This window comes from Saccopteryx bilineata, chromosome 3 (genome assembly GCF_036850765.1).
Source record: "Saccopteryx bilineata isolate mSacBil1 chromosome 3, mSacBil1_pri_phased_curated, whole genome shotgun sequence".
In the NCBI taxonomy this organism is placed as follows: domain Eukaryota; kingdom Metazoa; phylum Chordata; class Mammalia; order Chiroptera; family Emballonuridae; genus Saccopteryx; species Saccopteryx bilineata.
This window is the reverse complement of record NC_089492.1, coordinates 200,240,068-200,248,541: the sequence shown is the minus strand read 5'-3', so window position 1 is coordinate 200,248,541 and position 8,474 is coordinate 200,240,068.

Genomic DNA, 8,474 nt, shown 5'->3' with positions numbered 1-8,474 from the left:
AATACTGACTGGTATCACTTACATTTGAGAATTCATAGAAACAGAGAGTAGAAAGGTAGTTATTAAGGCCTTGCAATGGGGTAAGGAAATAAGAGGAAGCTGGTAAAAGGGTACAAACTTTCAGTGATGAAATTAATAAAGTCTAAGGCTTATACATTAGTTATAATGAGATGACTGTGGTCGATTCTACACTATTATATAACTGAGACTTGCTAAGTGGAACTTAAATATTCTCACACACAAAAGCAATGAATAAGTAGGTGAAGTGATAGATGTGTTAATTAACTCAATCGTGGGAATCCTTTGACAATGTACATATATATTAAATAATCATGTTGTATATTTTACATTGATTACACTCGTATTTGTTAATTATGTCTTGATAAAGCTGGAAAAAACAAACAAACCCAGTTATCAACCTCACTTCATATAGTAATAGCTATTTTCTCAAATCCAATCCTTTGTCTTCTACCCTATAGACTAAAGTATAGGCCTTTATATTTCTGAGTCTTGACCCTATAATGCTTTAAGAAGACTGGATGTGAAGAAGGAGGGGGCGAAGGGTTGAGGGCCCTCAGAATGTTATTTTAGCCTTTAAAAATTACTAATTTCAGTTTTTATGTGAGTTCACCAGCAGAGGGCCCCCTGATACTGTTTTTACTTTTCTCTCCTCCAGATTCCCCCACAAATAAAGCAATTTGAACAAGTGGCCAGAAAAATCAAAATCTACTTGATTATATCCTATTGATCATTTATCATCCTTACAAGGAATTAGAGATGCTCTTAAAGTCACAGAGTGAATGTGTCTACCTTCTGGAAACAGAAACAAAGCTGAGTGTTGTGGAGAGACATAATGAGAAGTGTGCGGTAGGTAGTTTGTAGCTATTTCAACAGATGTTTAGTATTAGTTCACACATACATTCTTACAAATGATGTTTCAGAATTACCATTAAAATGTTTCGTTTAAAAGCTTCTGATTTCTTCATAGGCTAAGTTAACTGGAAATTTACTCTTCAGTCAAATTGGAGAATCTGATTAGAATTTTGTTTGATTTTTAGTCAGTTAATCAGTCAAATATATTTACTTTTTTCAAGCCTACTTTTATTTTTTTTAAATATTTATTTATTTATTTATTTATTTTTTACAGAGACAGAGAGTGAGTCAGAGAGAAGGATGGACAGGGACAGACAGACAGGAACAGAGAGAGATGAGAAGCATAAATCATTAGTTTTTCATTGCAGGTTGCAACACCTTAGTTGTTCATTGATTGCTTTCTCACATGTGCCTTGACCGCGGGCCTTCAGCAGACCGAGCAATCCCTTGCTGGAGCCAGTGACCTTGGGTCCAAGCTGGTGAGCCTTGCTCAAACCAGATGAGCCCGCACTCAAGCTGGCGAGCTTGGGGTCTCGAACCTGGGTCCTTCTGCATCCTAGTCCAATGCTCTATCCATGGTGCCACCGCCTGGTCTGGCTCCAGCCTACTTTTAATTAGTAAATTTGAACTTGATAAATGCAGTGTTCTTTTATGTCGTCTCTTTTGGGAGTAAACTTTCCTGAACTGAGTTTTCTTCCTCAAAGAATTTAATGGCTATTAAGGACTTCTTTTATTATTAATTTTAAAGGCATGACATTGATCAATCAGGGTACATAGGTTCAGAGAAAACATCTCCAGGTTATTTTTTTAAATTTTTATTTATTCATTTTTTTAGAGAGGAGAGAGAGAGACAGAGAGAGAGAAGGGGGGAGGAACTGGAAGCATCAACTCCCATATGTGCCTTGACCAGGCAAGCCCAGGGTTTCGAACCGGTTACCTCAGCATTTCCAGGTCGACACTTTATCCACTGTGCCACCACAGGTCAAGGCACCTCCAGGTTATTTTGACATTTGATTATGTTGCATACCCATCACCCAAAGTCAAATTGTCTTCTGTCACCTTCTATCTGGTTTTCTTTGTGCCACTCCCCTCCCCCAACTATGTCCCCCCCCCCATAACCCCCACACTCTTGTCCATGTCCCTGAGTCTCATTTTTATGTCCCACCTATGTATGGAATCATATAGTTCTTAGTTTTTTCTGATTTACTTCTTTTGCTCAGTATAATGTTATCAAGGTCTATCCATGTTGTTGTAAATGATCCGATGTCATCATTTCTTATGGCTGAGTAGTATTCCATAGTATATATGTACCACATTTTTATCCAATCATCTATTGAAGGGCTTTTTGGTTGTTTCCATGTCTTTATTTTGTTAAATTCATTTTTTTTCTGGGAAAACTTTGTGGTATCTAAATTTCAATTTATATAAAATTAAGTTTTTTGTGCTATGTGATACTTTGTTAACAGATATATAATGTTTGTCATTTGTTAACAACCACAGAACTGTACAACAGAAAGAGTAAGCCCTAGTATGAATTATGAATTTGAATCAATAATAGTAATGTATTGATATCAGCTTACCAATTCTAACAAATATGCCACATTAAGGCAAGAAAATAATAGAGACAATTGAGTGATAGGAAAAAGGATTTTTTGGGACTCTGTACTATCTGCTCAATTAACTTAAATCTTCTTTAAAAATTAGGATTCATCATTATTATTATTATATTTTTGGAAAGAAAGAGAAAAGCGGAGGAAACACCTCTCTCTCTCCCCTTAGGGAAGGATCAACAATTAGCTGATATATGCTTGGGCAAAGTTTTGTAGAGTGCAGCCATGGAAAATTTTCAGTCTGTCAACTGTTTTAGTTAAAATTTCTAATTTAGGGAGGTTATTTAGGAGATTTGATTATTAAGGTTAGAGTTACATTTCTAATGAGAGAAATTAGATGGCAAGCCCAATAAAGTTCTTTTGGAGCTTTGGCAGCAGCTTAAACCAGAACAGAGGTTCCAGCTGCTGAGACAAAAGGACCCAGCAGCTACTAATACAACAGCTGGTGTGTGGGCAGCACTGTTACAAGTTTATATGATGGAGACAGCTGAGGGAGAGGAGGATCCCAAGACATGCTGTTCCAGTTTGAATAGGAGGAAGACCAAGAGACCTGATCTAACAGGGGCAGGCTGGACTGAAGGCCCCGTGCAGAATTGGGAATCCACTGGTCCCCTTCTAATGTACAATGGTTGTTGGCCTTGGTAGATATAGGTGCAGAATGTTTCCTCCTTTATGGGAACCCAGAATGGTTCACTAGGACCTCAGTGGCCATTGATGATTATGGGGGCCAAACTGTTTGAGTGAAGCCAATAACTATTCCATTGGCGATAGGAAGACTGCCTCCTAAGCCATATAAGGTACCATATTTTTCACTTCATAAGATGCACCTGTCCATAAGACACACCTAGGGTTTTAAGAAGAGAAATAAGAAAAAAAAATATTCTGAACCAAATGGTGTGTTAAAATATTTAATAAAATACTTTATTTTTTCACTCCATAAGACTCACAGGCATTTTCTCCTCCACTTTTGGGAGGAAAATGTGTCTTATGGAGCAAAAATAAGGTATGCGTATCTCCTATCCTTGAATATATTTTTGGGGTAGATGTCTTACAAGGACTGTAGTTAAAGCAGTGAAGGCAGGATTGCAGGGGCATGCAGCGAGCACATCCTCCCTTGCAACTATCCGTTTCCTGGCACATGACTAGCACAAAGCCGTGCTGCCTGCCAGGTGGTTATGAAGAAATCACAGGGACAATCCTCAAACTAGAAAAGGTGGGGATCATCTAGCTGGTGCACAGCCCTTACAACTCCCGGTTATGGCCTGTGTGCAGACCAGACAGAACCTGGAGAATGACAGTAGATTACAGGGAACTTAATAAAGTTGTTCCCCCTTTGCACGCTGCTGTTCCCTCAATAGCTAACATGATGGATCAGCTAAGCCATGAGTTGGGGACATACCACTTTGTGGCAGACTTGGTCAATGCTTTTTTGTCTATTGATACAGCTGCAGAGAGTCAAGACCAATTTGCCCTCACTTGGGAAGGGAGACAATGGACCTTTACAGTATCACCTCAGGGCTATTTGCGTAGCCCCATCTTGTGCCATGGGCTGGTGGCTGCTGACCTGGCTAAATAAAAACAGCCAGAGGCAGTTTGCATGTACCATTATATTGATGATATTATGCTAACTAGTGATTCTCTTCCACAATTAGAACAAGCAGTCGCTACCCTGGAGTCCCATTTGAAAGCATGTGGCTGGGAAGTCAATGAGGGCAAATGATAAGAACCTGGGTTATCTGTTAAATTCTTGAGAGTTGTTTGGTTGAGTAAGACAAAAGTTACCTCTGATGCGGTTATAGATAAGATATAGGTGTTTCCCATGCCCACTAGAATAAAACAGTTATAGGAATTCCTAAGTCTGTTGGGGTAGTGGCAAGCATTTATACCCCATTTGGCTCAGTTACTGTGCCCCAATATAACCTTATTTGGAAGGGGGTTCACTGGGATTGGACTGAGAAAGCACAAGGATTGCGACAGGAGGGAGGCACCAGCTCCCTTACTGGATGGACATACCGCTTGTGGACAGTACTCTGGATTTTGAATGAGAGACCTCGACTGGGGTGGGGGCGGTGCTGGTGGAGGCCCTCCTGCACCGGGCAGCTGTTCCCATCCAGTTGCAGATATGCACCAAGGACCTTTTACTCAAGCCAGGCTTTGGGTAGCAGGATAATGTGCTGCTGCCTGCCCCAACAGCCCTCCCTAAAGACCAACAGCTTCAGTGGACATGGCCCTGGACTGTATAGCCCCCTCCCCCATGGTGGGTGGCCTTGTTGGCACTCTGGGGTAGGGGGCTAGAGGTAGGCCTCCAATTAACTCCCTGGGCAACCAGCACCTGGCCGCTAAGACAGAAGTGTATTATCCCCTGAGTGCTCAGGGAGACAGCATTATGAAGGGCTCCTTTGAAATTTCTCTATGGCCCATAAAGAGTTCTCCCATTCTGCTGCACACAGAACCAGCAGTTCCTGGTGAGCAGGACAGTAAGGTTTGGTATGCCCGCCCGGGGCAGCCTCTGGTACCTGCTACTGTGCTGTCTGCAGATAGAACTCTGGCCTGGATTCTGCCAGAAGGGAAAGATTTGCCTCTCTTGGTGCCCTTTTCACTCATATCTTACTGGACATTGTGAGCCAGGCCTTCCATGCCCTAGTAGGGGAGACCCAGGAAGTGGAGCAGCTAACCAGGGATCCCCTCTGAGGATCTCTGGCAGCAGGCTGACACACCATCAATTTTTATTGCTATTTTCAGTATAGCTTGTGCTTTTATAATTCTGTTGCTGGGATGTAATGCAGTGGTCTCCAACCCCTGGGCCGGTACCGGTCCATGGGCCATTTGGTACCGGTCTGCAGAGAAAGAAAAAATAACTTACATTATTTCTGTTTTATTTATATTTAAGTCTGAAGGATGTTTTATTTTTTAAAAATGACCAGATTCCCTCTGTTACATCTGTCTAAGACTCACTCTTGATGCTTGTGTCAGTGACGTGATACATTTATCCGTCCCACCCTAAAGGCCAGTCTGTGAAAATATTTTCTGAACATTAAACCGGTCTGTGGCCCAAAAAAGGTTGGGGACTACTGATGTAATGTACCTCACTCCTCACACAGGGACCATTGTGGCAGATACCTGTCACACAGATTATGAGGTGAGCAACCCTAAAGGGGTAGAGTGTGGCGAAAACACCCATGGTTAGGCTTGCTCACTGGTTTTCTGGCTGCAAGCAGTTTGCAGGATTAGTGCCCGAGCATGTGGCAGAATGGCATATGTTTGTCTTTGTAAAAAGCTACAGGTGCTTTCCTTCCATGGCAATTTTCCCAGACTGCTCTCCCACCACCTGAGGTGCAGTTCCCTGATTCCCTCAGCTGCCACCAGAGGGACGGTGTTCCCGATCTCTTGCCTTCCACTGTGAAGCGGTTTTTCTTTGCTTACTTGCTTACCCATCTCTGCGAGCCTCCAATAAATGGAAATGACCTGACCCTTTCCATCTCCAATTTCTCTACTGTCTGCCTGAATCCAATGTGAACCTGTCTGGCCTTGGCCCAGCACTACAACCATGTAACCTTATATTATATATATTTTTTTTCTTGAAAATATTTTAAGAAATTTGTGCTCCACAATTGCTCCTTGGGAAACAGTAGTTTATGCTAACAAAAAGAGAAACCATAGCTTCTGTCCCTCCTTTCCTTTAACTTGCTATGATGTTCAGAGAGTCCTCACTCAACTAAATCATTGATAGGTTCTTGGAAGCTTCAACTTTAAGTGAAATGATGTATAATGAAACCAATTTTACTATTGATTTCTGTTACCAGGCCAATTGCTATAAATAAGAATTAAATATCTATAGCCATATTTCTAGTCACAAAAGATCACCAAATTTCTAGATAAAGACCCAAAACACTTCTAATATTGCACATTGAAATAATTAAGACATATTGCATATAAGAAATGTTAATAAAAACAAGTAAGAGATTATTTTCTAATTCACTTATTCCAGTTCAGGGTCATGGGTGGCTGGAGCTTCTCCCTTCAGCTCAGGGTGTAAGGTAGGAACTAAATGCGTTAACCTCACACGCACATTTAGGGGATGAGGGAAGAAACCTGAGTCCCCACAGAAAACCTACACAGACATGGGGAGGTTGTAAAAACTCCACATAGACAATGACCATGATAGAAATTTTTCTCTCACACCAACATTACAAAAAAAAACTATGTTGAATAAAATAACATTATTAAAGGACCTTCTGTAGTTACTGAAAATTAGAATCTTTCTCTACTATCTCCTACTTGATTTCTGTACAATTTTTTACCTTGTTCTGAAATTTGCTCACCATTTTTAGAAAGAAGAAACTGGTGAGCATCAATTAAAATCTTCCTTAAGGAATTGCCTTTGACTATTTGTAGAAGTCTTCATTTCATTGGAAAGGCACCAAATGAAGACAAAGAGGCTGCTCCCCTTCGTAGATTATAAGTATTGACATCTTTCCTCTAATGAATGCTCTACTATCATATGGATTAACTATCATTTATTTATTTTTTTAAGTGAGGGATAGGGAGGCAGAGAGACAGACTCCTGCATGTGCCCGGACCAGGATCTACCTGGCAAGCCCACTAGGGGGCAATGCTCTGCCCATCTGGGGCCACTGCTTGGTTGCTCAGCAACCCAGCCATTTTAGTGCCTGAGTCAAGGACAAGGACTTGCCATTTTCAGTGCCCAGGGGCCAACTTGCTTGAACCATTCGAGTCATGGTTGTGGTAGGTAGGGGGAGGAGAGAGAGAGAGAGAGAGAGAAAGAGAGAGAGACAGGGGGCAAGGGGGGGGGGAGAAGCAGATGGTCACTTCTTCTGTGTGCCCTGACCAGTAACTGAACCCAGGTCTTCCACATGCCAGGCCGATGCTCTACCACTGAGCCAATTGGCCAGGGCTGGATTAACTATCATGAAGATATACATGAGTGGTAATAAAATATTTCTGCTGGTTGAATAAGAATTGTCAGTGGCATGATGGCATTGAAATTAAGCATTTGAGTAAACCATGAAGATTTCCTAGCTTTATCTTATCATCTTCTCTTTGACAACAGATGGAAACATTTTGATACTGATAAAAATAGAGCTTATAGAAGAAACTTGCTGAGTGTTAGGGATGATTAGTAATAGACTCCAATAAAAACTCTGGATCTTTACTTTTTACCAAAAAGGATAAAGCTAAGGAAGAAGAAAGAAAGACTTCATCCTGTGCTTTCAGAAACACCACAAGGGCACACAGAGAGAGAAAACATGGACTTTGCAGTCATGGAGAATTGCATTTGAATTCTAGTTCCAACGTTCATATCCAAAATAATTTACCAAAATTATTTATTCTTAAGAGGACTCTGACTTTCCCATCTGGAGAAGGGGAATAATGATACTACGACATACTGCTTTGGGAACACTGAGAGAATTAATAAATATAAAGCAACTGACACATAGTAAGTTTTTTTCTTGATATTTTTTTCCCTTTTTTCCATAGTATGTATAATATTGAACAGTAGTAAATTCAATACATGTGCTAGCTCATATCACATGGGCAATTAAGCCATGGTCTAGTCTAGTAACATGATCACAAAATGGAATGCATTGATATTCAAGAAAATATTGAGCTTTAAATGGTCTTTGTAATATTACTCTGGAGGAAAAAAAGAAATTTATTAATTACTATTATCTTTGAGTATCTGTTCATTACTAGCCTTTCATTTAACATTTTAGTTAGGTGGTACTTTCAGTTCATTACCCAGAAGTCTAATAATAACTTAATTAATGTTACTATGAAATGAAGATAATTTATAGATGAGACTGATGATAAAGAAAAATTAGTTGCAAAGATTATTTGCTTGGAGAGAAGTGCAAAACTATTTTCCAGGGTGGTTAGAGGCAGTTTGAAAAAAAAGTTTTCACACAATAAATTAGGTAAATTTTACAAGATTTTTAATATTTTTCCATTTTATAGGTGAGAAATTATATT